At 43.3% G+C, this 24,388-nt stretch overlaps 1 protein-coding gene across 3 annotated transcripts in view; it reads right to left on the minus strand.

Annotated features, from left to right (window-relative positions):
- The window catches only part of LOC138258805 (zinc finger protein 567-like), a 376,430-nt gene that overhangs the window by 283,816 nt on the left and 68,226 nt on the right, over window positions 1-24,388 (minus strand). The window lies entirely within an intron of this gene.

Raw genomic sequence — 24,388 nt, forward strand, 5'->3', positions numbered from 1 at the left:
CACTCCGGATACACAATTAACTGGGATAAGTCACTGCTCTATGCCCCAGCAGGCTCGACTGACCCATCTGCACTTACACTAGGAATAAAAGTATTCCTCATCATCTCATCTGAGGTATGTATATACCACAACAATGGGAGGGTCCTCCGGGATTTTAAGGGTGATACGGGCAGCTGGAGATCCCTAGAATGGCAGCCATGTTTAAACTGATCACACTTCAAACATTTTTGTACACACTCCAAAAACATATCATTCTATCCCTCCCTCTTTCTTCGTTGAAACAAATGGGGAATTACAAACCCTACTGTGGAATGGCCAGCATCCCAGAGTATCACTCAGGACATTTCAACGTAACCAATACAAAGGAGGGTTGGCTCTCCCAGATGTTGAAAGGTATTACTGGGCCTCTCACCTAATTGTTATTTATGAATGGATCCACACCTCTCAAGATCACCCCACATACCGTCTGCAAAGGGCCTCCTAGTGCCCAGAACATACTTACATTACCTATACGGGGAGGAACCCAATCCTTTTTACCAGTGGCCAGAGTAGCCCTAGAGGCCTGGCATAAAACCACGACTGTCATGGGATGGAACCATAAGATCACCAGGGAAACACCCATGTGGGAAGGCAATAGGCTACGATAGATCACAAAACTAACTGGCTTTCAGTGATGGGATGCCAGTGGCATATCTAAAATAACCGACATCCTGAAACAGGGAGATTTAGGCCCTCATTACAACCCTGGCGGTCGGTGGAGAAGTGGGGGTAATACCGCCAACAGGCCGGCGGTATAAAAAATGAAATTACAAGCATGGCGGTGACCGCCATGCTAAACTGCCACTTCTCCACTCCGACCGCCAGGGTGGTAACGACTGATGGGCTGGAGACTTCGGTCTCCAGTCCGGCGGCCATCCCTACACCGTCGGCGGTATCACCACCCCGCATACCACTATGGATTTCGTGGGGTTCTGTACCGCCATGAAATCCATGGCAGTAGGCACTATTAGTACAAGGAATTCCTTCCCTGGCACAGATAGGGGTCTCCCCCACCCCCTCCCCGAAGTCCTCCCCCTACACCCATGACCCTCCCACCACCCCTCAAAGGTGGCAGGACCCCCCTCCCCAACCCCCCCATTGACACACACACACCCCACCCCCTACAAGCACACTCACACACCAACCACACAAACACGCTGACATATACGCACAAATACACGCACACATACACACAGACATACACACAGACATATGCGCACACATTTCCCATACACACAACACCCCCCCACATGCATACACGCACTCACACACCCCCTCTACACACTCACACGCACCCCCCCATTCACGCACACAACACCTCCCCACCTCACTCCCCTAACGGATGATCACCTTACCTGGTCCGGTGATCCTCCGGGAGGAAACGGGATCCATGGGGGCTGCTCCGCCTCCAGCTCCCCGTCACCAGAACACCGCCACACCGAATCCTGGGTTGGGATTCTGTGGGAGGTGTTCTGATAACGTGGCGGTGGAGCAGCCTCCACATCACCGCCGACTGCCAGTATGGCTGCTGGTGGCTCTCCGTCCGGAAAAGGGCAGAGGGCTGCAGGCAGTTATAATACGCTGTGCAGAAAACCGCCTTCACTGGCGGTCTTCGGCACGCCAGTACCTCGGCGGTCTTGTAAGAAGACCACTGAGGTCCAAATGAGGGCCTTAATGTTGTTCGCATTCATGCAATCAGAATACCACCTCCACTGCACACAGTTCCTCCAATATGCTCACCTGAAGCATGCTTGGCAAGCGGAAAAATTGCAAGGGGACAACATACCAGAATGCATTCCGTTAGAGAGCCATATCCTTATGGAGGAATTGGGATGTGGAGTGGTGCCTGCCACATACAGGACTATTAACAACAACATGTCGGATACACCAGGCCCCCTAATGGAGAAATGGCATTCGGATATAGGATACCTGGAACATATAGACTGGGAAGCAGCATTGATGCACCCTCGAGAAGTGACCATGAAGTTGAGACTGAGGCTGATGCAATACACAATCCTAAACAAGGTAAATTATGACCACAACAGATTATATTAAATGGGACGCACACCGACACCACACTGCATATGTTGGGCTATGACCCGTGGGACCTTCATTTACACAATTTGGGAATGCACACACATAAGACAATACTGGACTACCATCACTGTCGATCTCTCAAACAGAGTGGGGACCCCACCCCTGATTGACCCAAAATTCATCCTACTGGTGATTTCATGCAAGGTTGACATGCCTCACTCCAAACCTCTATTCTGCTCCCTTGCCCTAGTGGTGGTTAATAGCGATGTAGCCAGGTCGGGGTGCCAAGGAAATACCCTCTAAACAAGAATGGCAGCGAGGGATGGACTGTTACATGGCAGCCAAAAAGGTAACCTATCGAAGCAGGGAGTACCCTCAAACGTTTCAAAGGGTGTGGGGACGAACATACTATGAGCTAGACATGATGGAAGACACTGGCACACCAACACCCAGCCAGCGCCCCCGAGGAACTATGTGATAGATATACCCCACCTCCAAGGAACCAGGACCAGCATAATTAGGGTTCCTCGGAATACTGTGATTATTGAAATTGCCTCCAAATGCTACGAGAAGATGAGTGTAAGGCCTTACAGAAAAACAATTGTGCTATTTGATCTTGCTGTGCTGACATTGGTTTACATGTCTTTTATGCTAAAATATAATAAAAATATATTTTTAAAAAGAATAAATGCTTTATGATAATTGTAGAAATTCGGTAAACCAAAACCACCATTGCTCCTAGCCAATTGTAATTGTTTATAACTTAAACGAGATTTGTTTTTACAAATACATTTAGAAAGATTTTTGTCAACAAATGTATAACATTTAAGTGGAAACTGAATAGGTATCATAGCAAGGAGGTAGAATTTTTTGGGGGCAATGACTATTTTAATAGCATCAATTTTCCCCCACCAAGATAGATGTAAGGCAGACCATTTTTGGAATTTATCATAAATATGAGCAGAAATATAATCACAATTTAAAGCAATTGATTGTTTTATGGTCTGAAAAAATAATATACCAAGATAGATAAGTTTATCTTTTTGCCACATTATTTCATTGTTTGGAAGCATATCAGGGGTACAATGAACATTTTGAGGGGAAAAAAAATCTGTTTTGCTAGTGTTGAAAGTATATCCTGAAATTTTTGATGAAGAGTGAATTACATTTAGTAATGGAGGAATGGAAGTTTCAGGATTACCAACATATCTGAGTATATCATCAGCATAAAATGAAGTTTTGATAGGAATACTTTTTATAGTGAGACTTTCATTATCCATACAATTTCTAATATCAATTAGTAAAGGTTCAATGGGCAAAAGAAAAAGTGAAGGCGATAAAAGACAACCTTGTCTGGTACCTCGATGAAGCAAGAATTTATTTGAAACTTGACCATTAATGAAAAGTTGAGCAGATTGAGCAGACTAGGGAGCAGAAATTGTACGAATAAACTGACAAAGTTAAATACATCTAAAGCATGGAAAAGATACTGCCAATTGACTTTATCGAAAGACTTTTCCACATCTAGAGCCAAAACACCAGCTGGTAGAGCTAGGGATGGACCAGCTTCAATCCCATTAAATAATAATCATACATTATTGATCAATATGCACAATATTAGCAAGCACAGAGGCCAATCTAGCCAGAAGAATCTTAGCATAAAGTTTGCAGTCTTGATTGATTAAAGAGATGGGGTGATAATGTGAAACAATAGTGGGATCTTTGTTATATTTTGGAAGAACTATAATTAAAGTTTCTGTGAATGACCCCGAAGTTGCACCTGTAGTAGTAAAGTGAATTAATAGTTTGAGTAAGTGAGATACCAGATGAGGAGAACATTCTTTATAAAATTCAGTGAGTATTCCATCTGGACCAGGAGATTAAAGTAATTTGTGGCTTTTAACAGTTGATTGAACTCCTCTGAAGTGATCAGTAAATCCAATTTATCTTCAACTGATTGAGAAATGTTTAGCAGACCACATTTCTTTAAACAATTATCAATATGTAATGTATCAGTAGAGGGTGGTTCATTATATAAAGCTGAATAATAAGTCATAAATTAATTAGCAATTTCTTGAGAGGCTAAAGCAATACGACCAATAGAATTATGATTGGCATTAATTTGATTTAATCCTTTTTAATGCAAAATTTGCCAAAAGTCTTCCAGATCAACTAGCATTGAAACAAAATGTAGCTTTATTAATGAATATGTGTATACCAGCTCTAGTGCTTAATATGGAATTTCATTCATAACTACATTTTTATAGTTGTAGCTTATATTTAATGTCATTGGACGTGATAAAAAAATGTTTGTATTCTGATATCGGTTTATCTAATTCTTTAATTTTAGAATTAATTGTTTTGTTATTATGTAGATATTGTCGTCTCTCAAATATATGCCTTAAATGCATCCCATCGGTTAACAATTGAGGTAGAGCCTTCTGGATTAAATTTAAAAAATCATGCATGACTGACAAAAGTTTTGGTTTATTTTCCTCATCGAGGATGACATTTGTATTCATGCGCAATCATCCTTTTGATTGTTGAGAGGAGGTTGGTTGAGGAACGCATGAAATGAGTGCATGATCAGAACTATAAATATTCTGAATCATGGGATTAAAAAATTGAATGGATTAATTGATGGGATATTGATAATCAATTCAACAGTAGGAATCAAGGGGATTGGAAAAGAAAGTAAATTGTTTTTCTGTTGGATAATGTAGATGGCCTATATCTATTAATTTGGTAGATCTGAAAAAGGATTTAAGAGTAAAGTAAGCCTCTGGAAGGCGATATTTGGCTTGTGATGTTCTACCCAATAAAGGATCACATATAAGATTAAAGTCCTCTGTAATAATAAGTGGAACCTTACCCAATTTTAGTACTTTCAATGTCAAATTAAACCAAAAATTAGGGTAATCATTTGTGGTGCCGCACACATTAATCAAATGAAAAATAATATTGTCAATTTTGACTTTAACTATGAGGTAACGACCTTCTGAATCCGAACATTTGTTTAGAATTTGAAGATGCAATTTATTTGCAAAGAGAACAGCAACTCCATTTTTGTTAAGCGCAGGAGAAGAAACAATATTGCCTACCCATTTATTTTTCATGTATGGTAGAACTGTATTGTCTATATGAGTCTCCTCAAGTAAACATATATCTGCTCTGTGCCTAGCTAAACAGTCTAAAACCTTAGTACATGTAATAGGGTGTTGTAAACCTTTAACGTTGAAAGAAACAATTTTAACACCTTTAAAATTATTCATTGATATAGAAGAGTAAAGACAGGAAAAAAGAAAAGACCAGATAAACTGAAAGATTAAAAAGTAGCTCTAACACTAAAAGTACAGAGGAAAAGGAAAGAAGCAGACAAAAACGGAAAAGACAATATGTAAACATAAATAATGCATTTGAATCGCACACACGCATGACAGTCATGACCTAACCATGAGTGCCCTTAAACAAATATCTCCCAAATGTGCTAGTTAGAATGAACTTTAAAGCATAGTACTCAAGTATCAGTTTCATTCGTTTCCATGGAAAGCTGTGAATGTTGGTCTAAAAAGGTACGAAGATCCTCCGGGCATTGAAAGAGCTTTGAGAAGCGATTCTTTCCAAATTCTCATTATTGACGGATCGAAAAGGCCATATTTAAAACCAGAGCTTCTCAGTCTGGGTTAAAGATCAGTAAATTCTTTACAGATTTAAACAGTCTCCTTGGCAAAGCCTTGATGAAGAAAAATGTTATTCTCATTAACCAATAAAGATGGAATCTTCCTTGCTGCCTTCCTCCTGCTGCCTTCCTTATCATCTAGGTGATGATGATGCTAAATTTTAAATATTATTTGCCGTGGGATGATCTGATTTGGACTATGATGCGACAGAATTCTGTGTGCCTTGCCAATCTCAAATTTCTCAAAGAATTGTAAATGTAAAAGACCATGTAAAAGGTTTTCCAAATACAGCCTGCAGTTGCTACCTTCCATAAGGTTTGGCAACTTAAATATTCACAAGTTGTATTGTCGATTACGATTTTCTAAGTTGAGCAGTAAGTTACTCATTGGAACAATTTTTGCTGCCAGAGGTAGGAGACTGTCAATGTTTGTCTTATTATCTTTGATAGTTATTGCATTGTCCGATATTTTCATATAAATAGTAGACTTTTTTTGCATGAGTTATAAATTTCTGATGCAATATTGTCTGTATTGGACGAAACTATTTGTATTTCTTCAAGAGGTGTGGCTAAAGAAGGTTTAGTAGTGTCTACTATTTTTAATTTCACTGGAGGGGGAGAAGTAGTTTGTTTATGCTTGTTGTTGATAATATGAATATTTTTTTCCTTCCATGGCTATTAAAAAATATATATATATATTGACACTAATGAAAGATTTAGACAAGTGGGAATAAAAGGCTATATAGAACAATTCTGTGCAGCAGCTATAGCCAATTGTGGGGGTGGCTTAGGCCTCAACCGCGGCCTTTCCTGAAAGTAACACCACCCTCCTGACAGGAACCTCTGCAGTATTTGCTGTGAAAGACCAGTGTGAGACTTGATGGAGGAAACTCCCCTCAATTGTAGCCCAAAGCCACAGCAGCAACACACATCAAAAGCACTATTCGTGCCTCACTGCCACTGCAGGATCAAACTGGTAAAACTGGCCTCTGTTCACCAAAATATCATCGAATAAGGGCGAGGGCCATGAAGGTTCAGCAGGAGGCGACCATGTTGATACGCGTGCTTGCCCGACTCAAGATAAGCACATTATAAGAGGCAGGAAATCCCCATTAAGTTACTAAGAACAAAAACAATGTTTTAAAGGGAGCTTAACACAGAGTGATTTAGAAAGGACCCTTTGTGCCTTCCTGGACATATATGGCTATTATCTGGATTTACCCCACACCCAAACTTATGGAATTTGAATGCAGAATAGTGTATAGACAACTTAGAGAATATGTATTGTAGATGATGATGTGAATGTGAATTAATTGGTTTCCCATGATCTTCTGCACCCCATTTTAGCCTGGAGAAAATAAATGCAGTAATGCGCAAAGCACCCACTAAGCGAGACAAGGTGCCCATCTGGTTCACTGCAGAACTAATCAGATACTACCCTGAGGCAATGCCCAAAAAATGCACAGATTATAATATTAACTACGGGTCTTCCCATGGGAATGTGACCACATACTGAGAAGCATGGTGCACACATGGTACACACAGAAGTATATTATATAAATATGTTCTCCAGGACATAGCTCCCACGATGTCAGTGCCTGAGCTGGACACCCGTAGGTGCGCACATCGGTGTACAAATGTAGGTTACATAAGCAACTAATTTTCTTGGAAGGTGTAACCTCCAGTGCTTTACAACAATTTATTACAAGCTACATGGCTCAAATAAACTATTTTATAGCAGCAGAGTGCATACGTTCCTGGCAAGGGATGGCCAGAAAATTAAAATAACCCTCACTTTTAACCAAAGCTCTAACGGCACCAAGGACGCAATACAAGTGAGCCAGAACCTCCCTAGAAGAGCTCCCTTGTCCCTTCCATTCAAGCACCTATCCATCATTCTTTACCCTTCATTTACCTGCCTTCTAGCCACCCTTCTTCCTTTACCTTGTTATCCATTCATTCTTTCATCCGTCAATCTTTCACCATTCCATCCATCCATTGGCCATTCTATCCATCATCTACGCATGCACCCATCCGTACATCCATCCACCCATACAGCCATCTTTTCATTTACCTGTACTTCAATAAAGCCTTTCAGCCAGCAATTGTTCCTTTTGTCCATTCATTCATCTATCTTTTGGCGATTCATACATTCATCCGTCATCCATCTATCCTCTCAGATTTCCATCCATCCTCTTGTATTTTCATTTACTTTGGCATCCTTAAATCCACACATCTACACATCCTTTTAGCAACTCATCCACCCACCCAGTTACCCATCCTTTCACCCACACATCTTTTCAGCAATCATCCATCCATTCTTTCACACATCTATTCATCCTTTTCCCAACTCATCAATCCATCCTTTCACACACCCATCCTTTCACACACCCAGCCATCCATCCATCCTTTTACCCACTTGTCAATCCTTTCACCCACTCATCCACACAAGTTTCAGCAATCATCCATCCATTCTTTCACACACCCATCCTTTCACACACCCATCCATCCATCCTTTCACACACCCATCCTTTCACAGACCCATCCATCCTTTCACACACCCATCCTTTCACACACCCACCCATCCATTGTTTCACCCTCCCCTGTATGTGGAGAAGTGTGGCTCAATGGTTAGAGCGGCAGACCCTGAGGCAGAGATCTGGCTCAAGACCAGGGTTCAAGTCCCGCTTCGGCAGGTCTTGGGCTCAATTCCCCTTGACCAGATAATTCTCGCCTCTGTACCTAATCTAATTCATGGGTCCCACTCTGCAACTCTGGGCAATAGCTTGCTTAATCTCCACAACGGCCCCAACAGCGCTTGGATGCCTGGCTTCACCCTGGGGGTGCTCAGGAGTGGGTGCCTCACAGGGAAAAAGCCAGGATGAGTTCCATAGCGGTATGAGTACAGCGCCTTGAGACCCTAACGGGTGAGTAGTGCGCTATACAATTGCTAATTTACATTTTTTTTACATTTGTATCCGTCCTCTCTCCCTTTCTAGCAACCCACATTTTTTCCTCCTTTTAATTGTGATCTCGTATCTGCCAAGTTTTGGATAAGAGGCCGATAAAAATCCCACCGCTGTCGTTGCTAAAGCCGGGGTTCACTATGCCCCTGCTTAAGCTATTGCAGGGGTAATCTGTATAAGTATATATATATATATATATATATATATATATATACATATCCACTCCAAAAAATGTATATAAATCAAAATCTGGCACTCCTTGCAAAAACAATGGTCTTCATTTATTACAAAAATCCATAAAGCAGAAACATAGGGCAACGCGTTTCAACCTTCACGGTCTTCTTCCTTGGCCCCTCTTGCAATACATATATAACAGAAGAAATGTGGCCCCACCCATTGACTAACTATATACAACCTCATCCATAGACATAGAAGAAGAAAATTCCCATTTTTTTTTTTTTAATATATGTTTATATATATATACATAGAAATTTGTTCGCTTACATTTTCTTTTCATTTCAAATGTCCATTTTATCTGTTCTTCCCATTTTCAATAACAAGTGTCATCAGAAATAATATCGTTGGGTGAGCCACTATTTGTAACACAATCAATCATCAAAATTAATATTTAAATAGGCCTCTCAACAGAAAATAATGAATAACCTGAACCAATATTATCAGACCCTGCCTTTGTATCATTATATCAACCAATATGAACAAAAAGTCCCTCATCCTTATTCAATCCCCAGGGAAAACGACTGTTTAACTGAATGATGTATTCAGACTCCAATCTTCTTAATTGTTTTTCTCTGTCCCCTCCTCTCGGAGTGGCAAGGACCCTGTCTATACCAAAAAATCTCATTTTCTCAACTTTCCCCTCATGCTCAAGATTGCAGTGTCGCGCTACTGGATACGTGGCATCCTTATTCGATATTGCTCTCCAGTGCTCAAGAATACGTTTTTTCAGAGGAAAGATTGTGCTGCCGACATATTGTAATCCACATGGACATTCTATTACATAGACAGCAAAATCTGAATTACAAATAATATACTTTTTAATATTCACTCGACTGCCCGTAGGTAACTCATATTGCTTCTGATTTGAACTGTATTTACATGCTTTGCACTTGGCACACTTATAAAAACCTTGATATTTATCTAAGAAAGTTTCTCTATTTTTCTTTGTGTAGCTATGTACCAGAATATCCCTTAAAGAGCTACTTCTTTTATACGTTATCAACGGAGTACGACTAACTAGCTGCCCAATTGTTCTGTCAGCCTTGATAAGATGCCAATATTTTATAAGGATCTTTTTAACTTCTGAAGAATATGCATTGAAAACTGTCACAAATCTCGGGGTGTTAGTGCCTTCTCTTCTCTTTTTGGGAACCAATAGTTCCGCCCTTTGAACTTCCGCTGTCTTTTTGCATGCCTTCTTTACTACTCTATATGGGTAACCTCTAGATCTAAATCTCTGTGTCATTATAAGTCGCTCTTCCTCAAAACTTTGTGGGGTGCTACAGTTTCTCTTAGCTCTTAATAATTCCCCGTAAGGTATGCTCCATTTTACATTCAGAGGGTGGTGGCTTGTTGCATGTAATATGCTTTTTCCCTGGTGTACTTTTCCTGAACAGTTTTGTGTGTAATGTACCTTCTTTTACACAAACCTCTATATCTAAAAATTCCATCACCTGTTTGTGTACTTTGAATGAAAATTGTAAATTTAGGTCCCTGTTTGGTAATGAGTTCAGAAAATCATATAATACTGCTTCTGGACCTTCCCATATCATAAATATATCATCGATATATCGTGTCCAAAATATGATATGTTGGAACCATTCCCTCTTTTCATCTGCCATCACCCATTGTGTGTCCCACCATCCCATAAACAAACAGGCATAACTGGGAGCGAAGCAACTTCCCATCGCAGTCCCAGTTGTTTGTCTATACCATTGATCCTCATAAATAAAGAAATTATTTTCCAAACCAAATTTTAACATATTCAGAAGTAGTTCAGAGTGTTCCAATAGTCTGATTGGTTTATCCCTAAAAAAAATTTGACACGCCTGAATTCCTTTCTCATGTGGGATACAAGTGTACAATGATACTACATCTATAGTTACCATGATACAGTAAACAGCTATGTCCCAGGGGTGGACACCCCCGGGATTCAGTAGAAGATGGCCTTGTGGGGTGGCGGTCCCCAGGGCTATCAGGCGCTCCTCAAGTGGGGCAGCGTGGCCCCCTCCAATGTTTACATAGCCCCAGGGGGGTGGTGGTGGTCACTGGGGTGTGGGTGGACCCCCTTTCTTTTTGTAAACATTTGCCCCAGAGGGGTGGTAGTCCCTGAGGCAGCGGGGGTGCAGACGGCACCCCCACCAAATGTCATTAAAGCCCTGTGGAGGTGGCGGTCCCCAGGGCATCCAAAAATATGAGCCCCGGGGATGTGGCGGTCCCCGGAGCATCGGGAGGGGGCCAGAAGCCCCCCCACTTTTGTTTAAAAACAAAAGCCCCCAGCACTTGGCAGGAGTGGTAATATATATATATTACCTAGTGTTACTAGGTAATACATATATATTATAGATATATATATGTATTACCTAGTGGTGGTCATCACTAGGTAGTTATAGTTAGGACTTAGGCCCTCATTATGACCCTGGCGGAGTTGCACCGCCAGGGCCAACGGGGGCGGGAGCACCGCCGACAGGCCGGCGGTGCTCCCTTGGGCATTCTGACCGCGGCGCTTTGGCCGCGGTCAGAAATGGAAAACCGGCGGTCTCCCGCCGGTTTTCCGTTGCCCATTTGAATCCCCCTACCGCCATCCTGTTCCTGGCGGTTCGCCCGCCAGGAACAGGATGGCGGTAGGGGGTGTCGCGGGGCCCCTGGGGGCCCCTGCAGTGCCCATGCCAATGGCATGGGCACTGCAGGGGCCCCCGTAAGAGGGCCCCGCTAGTATTTCACTGTCTGCATAGCAGACAGTGAAATACGCGACGGGTGCAGTAGCACCCGTCGCACCTTCCCACTCCGCCGGCTCGATTACGAGCCGGCTTCATGGTGGGAAGGTCGTTTTCCCCTGGGCTGGCGGGCGGCCTTTCGGTGGCCGCCCGCCAGCCCAGGGGAAAAGTCAAAATACCCGCTGCGGTCTTGCGACCGCGGTACGGTATTTTGACGGCGGGACTTTGGCGGGCGGCCTCCGCCACCCGCCAAGGTCCGAATGAGGGCCTTAGTTTCTACATAAACAGTGTTTTTTTAACTTGCCTATATCTTTGGGGCTGCTTGTCGAATCTTCACAAAACTTTCCAAACAAATTTGCCACTCCCGGCACCTCCTGCCTGGAAAGTTCCAGGGTGATCTGTCTAGGGGGGACGAGAAAACACGTTTCCCCCATTCATTTTTCCATAGGGATTTTGAACAGTGATAGTGCAAAAACTGCTGAATGGAATTATACCAAGTTTGCCAGGAAGGTAGGTTCTGGTCCAGAAAGAGTGCTTTTATTTGTTGTTTTGGTGTAATTCCATTCAGTAATGTTAGAGAAATTATGGGGAAAACAAATTTGTATATTGAGGGACGCGAATGATTCACTACCCCTAACGATCTTGTGCTGTAATCTAATTGGCCGACAACACTACAACATCAGAAGCTGTTGAAGTGTTGTCGGCCATCTTGGGACTCAGCTTCAGCCTAGCCCCAAAATAAAAGTAAAAAAAAAAAAAAACGATGCCGTGGTCTCCCGTGCTTCTTTACCTTAATGCCTCCGGGTGGGCCAAGTCTCAGGTGCCTATAAAAAAAAGCGAGGGTGGGCCTCCTGGTTCCCTCCCGATCCCCTAGAGACCACCACCTCCCCGCCCACTGCCCCGGGAACCACCAACCCCAGAAGCAAACAGTAAAAAATTGAAAGGGGGTTCATTTCTGACCCCCACACCCCAGGGACAACACCCCCCGCTGGGGCTATCTTTACGTCTTGTGGAGTCTCTGATGGCCCTGGGGACCGCCACCCCCCAGGGTCGGCTCCTGCTATGTCCCAGGAGTGCCCAACCCGGAACACAGCTGTTTGCTGTGGCTTGGCTGCAGCGCTGTAGCCAAGCCAAGCCACAGCAAACAGTCTGCTGTTTGACAGCAGGATCTTTAAAGCAGGTCACTCTGTCAAACAGTGGAGCTTTCTCCTCTGTTTCCTGCAGGTGTGCAGGGAACAAAGATTACATTCTTCAGCAAGCAGGGAGCTGCTGTCAAAGCAGCTCTGTGCTTGCTTAAGGAATGGCACTGCAGGGAAAGCCTTAAGGCTTCCCCTGCAGTGTCAGGAAGCCCATAAAGAGGGCATTTTATTAAACAAAAAGTTTTTTTGTTTTTAATAACAAAAAAACAAATGAGGGACCGCAGGGGAGCCCTTAAGGGCTCCCTCTCGGTCCCAAGATAGCCTGCACAGGGTATTTTACTTACTTTTGTTATTTAAATAAATAAATAAATGATGAGGGACCGCAAGGGAGGTCCCAGATAGCCCATAAAGGGCTAAATAAATACATTTAAAAAAGAAACCTTAGCTCAGTGTGAAGGTCACAATTTTAAAATAAAATTTTTGATTTTAAAATGGAAGCAAATAACTAAGCATATCAGACATCAAAGACTAAAACATTCTCTCTTTCTCTCTCTCTCTCTCTCTCACTTTCAATTGCTCTCTCTGTCTCTTTTAATGAATTCTCCCACTCAGACATTTAAGAATCCACTCAAAGTCCCATTCAGACACCCATGCACCCAGTGACAGACCCATTCAGACTCTCACGCACCCACTCAAAGTCCCACTCAGACACCCATGCACCCAGTGACAGACCCATTCAGACACTCATGCACCCACTCACAGACCCACTCAAACCCTCATGCACTCACTCACAGCCCCAGTTTGACCCTGAAGTACCCACTCACACACCCACTGTAAAAAATTTGCCGAACAAAGTGTGCATGGCGGGGGCGCGAGTTATATCAGTTAGATTGCGAAGGAAATTCAGAACCTAACTATAACGTCCCTGTAACCTTTTTTTTTTCTTCAGTGAAGACATATATATATATACAGGGAGTGCAGAATTATTAGGCAAATGAGTATTTTGACCACATCATCCTCTTTATGCATGTTGTCTTACTCCAAGCTGTATAGGCTCGCAAGCCTACTACCAATTAAGCATATTAGGTGATGTGCATCTCTGTAATGAGAAGGGGTGTGGTCTAATGACATCAACACCCTATATCAGGTGTGCATAATTATTAGGCAACTTCCTTTCCTTTGGCAAAATGGGTCAAAAGAAGGACTTGACAGGCTCAGAAAAGTCCAAAATAGTGAGATATCTTGCAGAGGGATGCAGCACTCTTAAAATTGCAAAGCTTCTGAAGCGTGATCATCGAACAATCAAGCGTTTCATTCAAAATAGTCAACAGGGTCGCAAGAAGTGTGTGGAAAAACCAAGGCGCAAAATAACTGCCCATGAACTGAGAAAAGTCAAGCGTGCAGCTGCCACAATGCCACTTGCCACCAGTTTGGCCATATTTCAGAGCTGCAACATCACTGGAGTGCCCAAAAGCACAAGGTGTGCAATACTCAGAGACATGGCCAAGGTAAGAAAGGCTGAAAGACGACCACCACTGAACAAGACACACAAGCTGAAACGTCAAGACTGGGCCAAGAAATATCTCAAGACTGATTTTTCTAAGGTTTTATGGACTGATGAAATGAGAGTGAGTCTTGATGGGTCAGATGGATGGGCCCGTGGCTGGATTGGTAAAGGGCAGAGAGCTCCAGTCCGACTCAGACGCCAGCAAGGTGGAGGTGGAGTACTGGTTTGGGCTGGTATCATCAAAGATGAGCTTGTGGGGCCTTTTCGGGTTGAGGATGGAGTCAAGCTCAACTCCCAGTCCTACTGCCAGTTCCTGGAAGACACCTTCTTCAAGCAGTGGTACAGGAAGAAGTCTGCATCCTTCAAGAAAAACATGATTTTCATGCAGGACAATGCTCCATCACACGCGTCCAAGTACTCCACAGCGTGGCTGGCAAGAAAGGGTATAAAAGAAGGAAATCTAATGACATGGCCTCCTTGTTCACCTGATCTGAACCCCATTGAGAACCTGTGGTCCATCATTAAATGTGAGATTTACAAGGAGGGAAAACAGTACACCTCTCTGAACAGTGTCTGGGAGGCTGTGGTTGCTGCTGCACGCAATGTTGATGGTGAACAGATCAAAACACTGACAGAATCCATGGATGGCAGGCTTTTGAGTGTCCTTGCAAAGATAGGTGGCTATATTGGTCACTGATTTGTTTTTGTTTTGTTTTTGAATGTCAGAAATGTATATTTGTGAATGTTGAGATGTTATATTGGTTTCACTGGTAATGATAAATAATTGAAATGGGTATATATTTTTTTTTTTTAAGTTGCCTAATAATTATGCACAGTGATAGTCACCTGCACACACAGATATCCCCCTAACATAGCTAAAACTAAAAACTACTTCCAAAAATATTCAGTTTTGATATTAATGAGTTTTTTGGGTTCATTGAGAACATGGTTGTTGTTCAATAATAAAATTAATCCTCAAAAATACAACTTGCCTAATAATTCTGCACTCCCTGTATATATCTATGGCCAGTCGAAGGCTCAAGCGAAACGCATTGCCATATTTGTCTGGATAGCACTGGATAGCACTTTGCACTTTGTACTTCACATGAAATAAGAAAATAAATTACCTTTCAGGTTGATGGATAGTGTCTGAGTCATTCCTGCTTTGAGAAGCTGGTAAATATTACCTCTCGGATGTGTGTAATGATTTATGCTTAAATATATATATATATACATATATATATATATATATACAGAAAATGTCACTTACCCAGTGTACATCTGTTCGTGGCATGTTGCGCTGCAGATTCACATGCTGTGCACTGTTCCTGCCATCTAGTGTTGGGCTCGGAGTGTTACAAGTTGTTTTTTCTTTGAAGAAGTCTTTTCGAGTCACGGGCAGAGTGGCTCCTCCCTTTCGGCTCCATTGTGCATGGGTGTCGACTCCATCTTATATTATTTTCCTCGCAAAGGGTGAGGTAGGAGTTGGTAAAATAAGGATACTAAAGATGCCCATGCAGTGGAGTAGATATGTATGTACATAGTTTGTAGTAAAGGAATATTTATTTACATATATACAATTTACATGCAACTAAAATGGCTACAGGCACCCGGGGAGGTGGGAGGGCACTATTCCCTGTTTGGATATAGGGTTACCCGCATTTGGTTTTTGAAAAGCTATGAACAATTGTTTTGTTTTCCGAAATGCTTTTGTTCTGTCTATGTAATACATTAGCGCTCTTTTTATGTCTAATGTATGCAGTGCCCTTTCTGTTACTGAGTCTGGTTGTGGAAAGAAGACTGGGAGTTCAACTGTTTGGTTTAGATGAAACGGTGATATGACTTTTGGTAAAAATTGTGGATTTGTACGGAGAACCACTGTATGTTTGTGTATTTGTATAAAGGGTTCTTGGATAGTAAATGCCTGTATTTCGCTAACTCTTCGTAGTGAAGTGATGGCTATTAGAAAGGCTACTTTCCAAGTCAAGAATTGGATTTGACAAGAATGCATGGGTTCAAATGGTGGACCCATGAGTTGTGTAAGTACAATATTAAGATTCCACAAAGGTACTGGTGGTGTTCTTGGAGGTATGATTCTTTTTAGTCCTTCCATAAAGGCTTTAATAACTGGGATTCTAAAAAGCGACTTTGTATGTTTATTCTGCAGATAAGCAGATATTGCAGCGAGATGGATTTTTATGGAAGAAAAAGCTAGATTTGCTTTTTGTAAGTGTAGTAAATAACTTACAATGTTTTGTTTAGAGGCCTCTAGCGGCGTGATTTGATTTGCCTGGCAGTAGAAAACAAACCTTTTCCATTTATTAGCATAACAATGCCTTGTTGTCGGTTTCCTTGCTTGTTTAATGACCTCCATACACTAATTTGAATGGTTTAGATATCCAAATTCTGAGACTTCAGGAGCCAGATTGCTAGGTTGAGCGATGCTGGATTCGGGTGTCTGATCTGTTGTTTGTGTTGTGTTAACAGATCTGGTCTGTTTGGTAGTTTGATGTGCGGTACTACCGAGAAGTCCAACAGTGTGGTGTACCACGGTTGGCGAGCCCACGTTGGTGCTATGAGTATTAGTTTGAGTTTGTTTTGACTCAGTTTGTTGACCAGGAAAGGAATGAGCGGGAGAAGGGGGGGAAAGGGTAAGCAAATATCCCTGACCAGCTGATCCATAGAGCATTGGCCTTGGACTGAGGGTGTGGGTACCTGGACGCGAAGTTTTGGCATTTTGTGTTTTGTTGCAAACAGATCTATGTTTGGTGTCCCCCAGCGGTAGAAGTAATCTTGTAGAATCTGGGGATGTATTTCCCACTCGTGAGTTTGCTGGTGATCTCGACTGAGATTGTCAGCTAACTGATTGTGAATGCCTTGTATAAATTGTGCTATCAGGCGAATGTTGTTGTGAATTTCCCAATGCCACATTTATTGTGCTAGGAGACACAGATGTGACGAGTGTCCCCCCCCTGTTTGTTTAGATAATACATTATTGTCATATTGTCTGTCTTGACAAGAATGTGTTTGTGGACTAGAAGGGACTGAAAGGCTTTTAGTGCTAGAAAGACTGCTAGCAGTTCTAGTTGATTTATGTGAAGTTGTTTTTGTTGACAGTCCCACTGACCTTGTATGCTGTGATAGTTGAGGTGTGCTCCCCACCCAATCATGGAGGCATCTGTTGTGAGATTGGCGTGAGGCACTGGGTCTTGAAAAGGCCGCCCTTTGTTTAAATTTACAAGGTTCCACCATTGAAGCGGAGAGTGTGTTTGGCGGTCTATCAACACTAGATCTTGGAGTTGACCCTGTGCCTGCGTCCATTGTCTTGCTAGGCACTGCTGTAAGGGCCGCATGTGTAGTCTTGCGTTTGGGGCAATAGCTATGCATGAGGACATCATGCCTAGTAGTTTTATCACAAACCTGACCGTGTATTGTTGGTTTGGCTGCATGCTTGATCTGATATTTTGAAACAATTGAACTCTTTGTGGACTTGGAGTGGCAATTGCTTTTTGTGTGTTGAGTGTTGCTCCCAAGTATTGCTGTATTTGGGATGGTTGTAAATGCGATTTTTGGTAATTTATATAAAACCCTAGTTTGTGTAAAGTATCTATTACATATTGCGTGTGAATTTGACATTGTTGTTGAGTGTTGGCTTTTATTAGCCAATCGTCTAGATACGGGAATACGTGCATGTGATGTCTCCTTATGTGAGCTGCTACTACAGCTAGGCATTTTGTAAATACCCTGGGTGCTGTTGTTATTCCGAAGGGCAACACTTTGAAGTGGTAATGTTTGCCTTGTATTACAAACCTGAGGTATTTCCTGTGAGATGGATGAATGGGTATGTGAAAATACGCATCTTTTAGATTCAGTGTTGCCATGTATTCCCCTTGTTTTAGTAAGGGAACTACGTCCTGTAGTGTTACCATGTGGAAATGATCTGATTTGATGAAGAGATTTAACGTTCTGATATCTAGAATAGGCCTTAACGTTTTGTCTTTCTTTGGAATAAGGAAATATAGGGAGTAAACCCCTGTTCATTTCTGGTGATAAGGTACCAGTTCTATGGCTTATTTTTGCTAGTAGTTCTTGGACCTCTATTTGTAATAGGTCTAAGTGTTGTATTGAAATTTTGTGCATTCTTGGGGGAACATCTGGAGGGATTTTTGTGAACTCTATGCAGTAACCATGTTGGATAATTGATAGGACGTGGTAATGTGTGCCCAATTGTTGTGGTATTTTGTTAATCTCCCCCCCACTGGTGATGTGTGTTGGGGAAGTGTGACATTGAAGTCACTGCTTGCTACTAGGGGTTTGCTTGGCAGGCTGAAATTTCCCTCTTCCTCTTGGGAACTGTGCTCTGTAGGAACCACGAAACCCCCCTCTCTGGTACTGAGACTGGTAAGTGGGTTTTGTTTGCAAGGTGGATGGTTCTGAGGGCTGGTGTCTAAACCCTCCCCTAAACTGTGGTTTCCTAAATGTTCCCCTGGAGTAGAGCGCGCCCATGGCTTTGGCCATGTCCGTGTCCTTTTTAATTTTTTCTATTGCGGTGTCCACCTTCGGCCCGAATAGCTGGTGTTGACTGAACGGCATATTCAATACCGCCTGCTGTATCGCTGGTTTAAAACCAGAACTTCGCAACCATGCATGCCTTCTAATGGTGACTGCTGTATTGACAGTCCGTGCCGCTGTATCAGCAGATTCTAGTGCAGAGCGGATCTGGTTGTTTGAGATCGGCTGTCCCTCTTCTACCACTTGTTGGACACTTTTTTTATGCTCTTTCGGTAGATGTTGGATAATGTCCTGCATCTCGTCCCAATGTTCTCTGTCGTAGCGGGCAAGGAGGGCTTGTGAGTTGGCAATCCACCACTGATTGGCCGCTTACGATGCCACTCTTTTACCTGCTGCGTCGAACTTACTGCTTTCCTTATCAGGGGGTGGCGCATCCCCTGATGACTGTGAATTTGCCCGTTTTCTTGCAGCCCCCACTACCACTGAGTCCGGAGGGAGCTGTTGTGTGATAAACACAGGGTCTGACGGGGACGGTTTAAATTTTTTCTCGACCCTTGGCGTGATGGCTCTCCCTTTTACTGGTTCTTGGAAAACCTGTTGTGCATGTTTAAGCATGCCCGGAAACATTGGCAGGCTTTGGTATGATGCATGCGTGGATGCCAGAGTGTTAAACAGAAAGTCAACCTCCACTGGTTCTGAGTGCATTGTTACATTGTGAAATGTTGCTTCTCTGGCCAGTACCTGCGTGTAGGACGTGCTATCCTCTGGAGGTGAAGGTTTTGTTGGATAACACTCTGGACTGTTGTCCGAAACTGGTGGGTTGTATAGATCCCAAGGGTCCGCATCGTCCTGTGTCATCCCAGTATGTGTGGGTGACTGTGCCATAGGTGTACCCACTGGTGACAGCTGTGGTGATTGAAGTGGGGACGTTTGTGGTGAGAAATGTGGGGGTGACTTTTCTCTAACCACTTTGGCTTTAGGTTGCATTTCAGTCTCATGAAAAGCCAGTTTTCTTTTGAACTTGAGAGGAGGGATGATTTGTATTTTCCCTGTGTCTTTTTGGATTTGTAGCCTTTGTTGAGTTTGGTCAAGCTCTTCCAAATCCATTTCCTGCTCGAATCTGTGCCTTTCCTTGAGCTGCTGAGAGAGCCCCTGCTCTTCCGTGTAGGAAGCCTCTTTTGGCTCCGAAGCCGTTTTTTTCGGTACCGAAACCCTGATGGAAACTGTCGGTCTCAGTTCCGAGAGGCTTTTCCAAGGTTTGCTCGACTCGACCACTCGATGTCGACTCTTTTTGGTGCCGGTTTCTCGACCCGAGTCGGAAGTCTTTGGCAATATTTTGGCCTTTTTCAGTGCCGATAATATTTGGTCACCGTATTTTCTGTGGGTCGAGCCATGGCCTTCCGGCAGTGGCGTCCTGAGGCCTTTTGTTTTTTTATCTGACCTTGGGTGTGTGACGGGGCAGGTGTACTCACTTTTTGCACCGCCGTCGATGGCCGATCCCCGGAGTCATCCGAGTCCAAACCCTGAATGGATATTCTCGTTTCTTCTTCCTCGACGTCGAGGTGTTGTGTCGGCTTCGACGCCATCTGTAACTGTCTTGCTCGTCGATCTCTTAGGGTCTTCTAGGATCAAAACGCTTTGCAGGCCTCACAAGTATACTCTCTGTGTTCGGGCGATAAACACAGGTTACAGACCGGATGCTGGTCTGTATAAGGATACTTGGTGTGACACTTCGGACAGAAACGGAAGGGGGTCCGGCCCATGAGTCTTCGACGACGGGTGTGGTTGGGCTGACCAGGCCTTGGTTAAGTGGGGAAGCCCCGAAGGGCCGCCGTAGCGGTCTCGTTGTCGGTGCCGATGTGTTGATACTAAACCGATACCGAACGCAAACAATACCGACGGATTTCGATGATTTTCTAAGTTTTCCCGATTCGAATTACGGAGCGAAGAGGAACACGTCCGAACCCGATGGCGGAAAGAAAACAATCTAAGATGGAGTCACCCCCATGCGCAATGGAGCCGAAAGGGAGGAGCCACTCGGTCCTGTGACTCGAAAAGACTACTTCAAAGAAAAAACAACTTGTAACGCTCCGAGCCCAACACTAGATGGCAGGAACAGTGCACAGCATATGTATCTGCAGCTACACATGCCATCAAACATATATATATATATATATATATATTCAGCAGTTTTAGAGTTCTTTCAAGTAACCAAAACTCACTCCCTCGCCATGCATAGTTGTCTCATCAATAATTTTATTGTAAATGTTGCAGTAAGTATATGAAAGATGGCCTAGAATGTGTCATCAAATATTTAATATGTGGATTAATTAGCTGTGCATGGCGAAGGCGCAAGTTATAGTTACCTTAGGCCGTGCGTTTTAGTTACTTGAAAGAACTCTAGCAATAACTGCTGAAGTTTTATGTTTTTGTACGAGTAAATTCAGAACCTAACTATAACGTCCCTGTAACCTTTGTTTTTTTTCAGTGAATGTCTATGTTTTTTTAACGTTAATTAATTTTCATTGCTCCCTGTGAATCCAACAACCGTTGCACACGGTGGCGGCGGTTGGCCACAGGGTCTGGCCTGTGGCCAAGCCCTGAGGCCAACCCCCTATAAGCACCCAACCTTGCACTGTGCACTGCCTTCGATCATGCGCAGCAGAGGTTGCCAGCAAGACCTAGACCCTGCAGCCAACCCCCCTAACCATCTAACCCCATACTGTGAATGGCCCTTTGACTGTGCACAGCGGAAGCTGGACGCGGCCTCTCTGGGCGTCTGAACTGGTGTGAGAGGGTGCATCTGTGGGAAAGTCACTGTGAAAGGGTTGGTCTGAAAGTGCGTACATCAGTGTTTTAATGGGTGCGTCAGTGTGTACCCAGGTTTGTGAGTGGGTGCATGATGCTGTCAGTGGGTCTATGAGTGGGTGTGTGAGAGTCTGAGTTGGTTTGTGAGTGGGTGAGTAACTGTCTAAGTGGGTCTGTGAGGGGGTGCACGAGGCTGTGAGTGGATCTGTGAGTGGGTGCGTAAGTGTCTTGGTGGGTGTGTGAGTGGGTAAAATTGATAGAAAGAGAGAGAAAGAAAGTAAGAGGGAGAGTCATAGAGAGCTTTTTAGGCTTTGATGTATGACATACTTAGATATTTCTATAAAATTTTAAATAAAAAATGGGTCTATCTTTTTTTAAAAATGAAAATAATTTCTACAAAAAAAACAAAAAAGAGGAAAGCAAGTCCTCCTGGACTCGAACCCTGAGGGCTCAGTGTGAAGGTCTGGGACCTTCACACTGAGCTATAGGTTTTCTTTTTTTTAATTATTTTTTTATGGGCTTTCAGAGACTGCGGGGTAACTCTCAAGGGCTCCCCTTTGGTCCTTACATATTATTTTTTTTTTTTTAAAGTTACAAAATGCCCTTTACCGGCTATCGGGCACCGCAGGGGAAGCCTTAATGCTTCCCTCGCAGTGCCAGTGCTTCAGCAAGCATGCAGCTACTTTAACAGCAGCTCTGTGCTTGCTGAAGCATTTCATCTCTGTCCCCTGCACTCGTTCAGGGGACAGAGATGAAAGCTTTGTGTTTTTGACAGCGGGACCTGCTTTACAGGTCCCACCGTCAAACCACAAAGTTTTTTTCTGTGGCTTGGCCACTCCTCCCCCCCAAATTTTTAACCAAATTGCCCCGGACTTGGCCCACCAGGGGGCTTTAAAATAACGAAGCGCAGGAGCCCGTGCTTCATTTTTATTTTATTTTACGGCTGATCTGCGGATCCACTGCGACTCCATCCGTAAAAAAAAAAAAGCATGCTTTTTAGCCCGGGGAGGACCCTTTGGGACCCCACCACCAGAGCTAAGAGGTCAGAGTGTCCGTACCCTGGTCCCTTTTCTTAACTTGTACTTTTTTTCTGGGGCTCGGCTTCAGCCGAGTCCCCAGATGGCTGACAACACTTCAACGACTTCCGTTGTTGAAGTGGTATCAACCAATCAGATCTCAGCACAAGATTAGGAGGTGTTGCGAATCCTTCGTGCCCCTATATATACACATTTGTTTTCCCTCTTAATTTCTCAAAAACTACTGAATGGAATTTCACCAAAGCAAAAAAGGTCCCTTTCTCAACCAGGACCTACCTTTTTGCCAAATTTGGTGTAATTCCTCCCAGTAGTTTCAGCGATATCGCTGTTCAAAATCCCCATGGAAAAATTAATGGGGAAAAACCCCTTTTTCTCGCAGGCCTTTTTACCCTGAATGTATCACCCCTAAAACTTTCCAGACAGCAGCTGAGGTGCTTGGCAAATTTTTTGGGAATGTTTCGTTAAGATTCGTCAAGCGGTGCCAAAGATATGGGTAGGTAAAAAAACACCTTTATATAGAAACTAGGTCCTAACCATAACTACCTAGTGGTGAGCGCACTAGGTAATATAGATATAGATATATAGATATTATATATATATAAAAAGATAGGATGCATAACAGGTGACTCAATCACATAGCCAAATATGGCTTCGACATATTCTGGTGACATAATAAACAAAGCAGCGTCACTGTATGACTATGGTATACATGGTACCCATTATTTTGAGCAGCTATCTTGAAAACTTTGCTTTCTTCAAAGTGCAGCTAACAAGGGACACAGGCTGGAATTAGAATTCCTAGGATTTCTTTACCTTTTTTTAAATAATTGTTAACAAAACAATGGTGATTGTCAATATATTTAAACATTTCAGTGGCAGAAGAATTTACAGCATAAATATGGATTTACTACATTTGCCACATAATTTGATACATTTCCGGATTTCATCAAAATTGTTTTTATCTCATACAGATGCAAGCAGCATTGACAGAAAATCTGCCATGAGTTGTCACTTACTTATGATAACCTTGGCACATAATTTGGTCTTCCTTACCACACAATGCTAGTAGCCCTGACAAAGTTAAGGATCTGTAGAGTGGTTTGAGGGCTTTCAGTATGATCATGGAGTCTGTTATTGTGCATGAACATTATACCCTGGAGAGGCTGAAGGTGCTTGCAGCCCTGGAGGTGCTGGCACAGCTGCTTGTGGGAGGAATGATGACAGACCGCAGAAGTGGCTGTTCAGGTGATTGTAGGACATGAGCTGAATGCAGCACTTTTGGCCTACGTCACATCCCTTGCAGGGGTAAACGCATGGCGCGGCTTTGAATAAGGCCCCAAATACCCAATAAGGGATCAACTGAAGACCGACTCGTGGGAGCAGGGCAGATCTACCTGACTTCCATAACCTGTCAGCGGGGAAGGAGAATGCAACTAGCGAGGGTATCCGTGAGCAGCATAATGTGGGTGAGTTTTATTATTATCAGTGTCATCCTGGGGCACCCACTTTATTTTAATTTTATGTGGAGTCGTCTAATCCTGGTCCTCCTCACCACTGCAGAAGGCCTGTATCTGGTCAGCATCTGAGGCTTCCTCGTTGTCTCGTGTCACCATCCTCATGTTCCCCATGGAATGGTACAAGTCCTGGTGACAAGTAAGCTGGTGGCTGCAGCGTAATATTGAAATGAGACACCGGCAAAGCCTATATAGG

Source organism: Pleurodeles waltl, chromosome 9, assembly GCF_031143425.1.
Source record: "Pleurodeles waltl isolate 20211129_DDA chromosome 9, aPleWal1.hap1.20221129, whole genome shotgun sequence".
Taxonomy (NCBI): Eukaryota; Metazoa; Chordata; class Amphibia; order Caudata; family Salamandridae; genus Pleurodeles; species Pleurodeles waltl.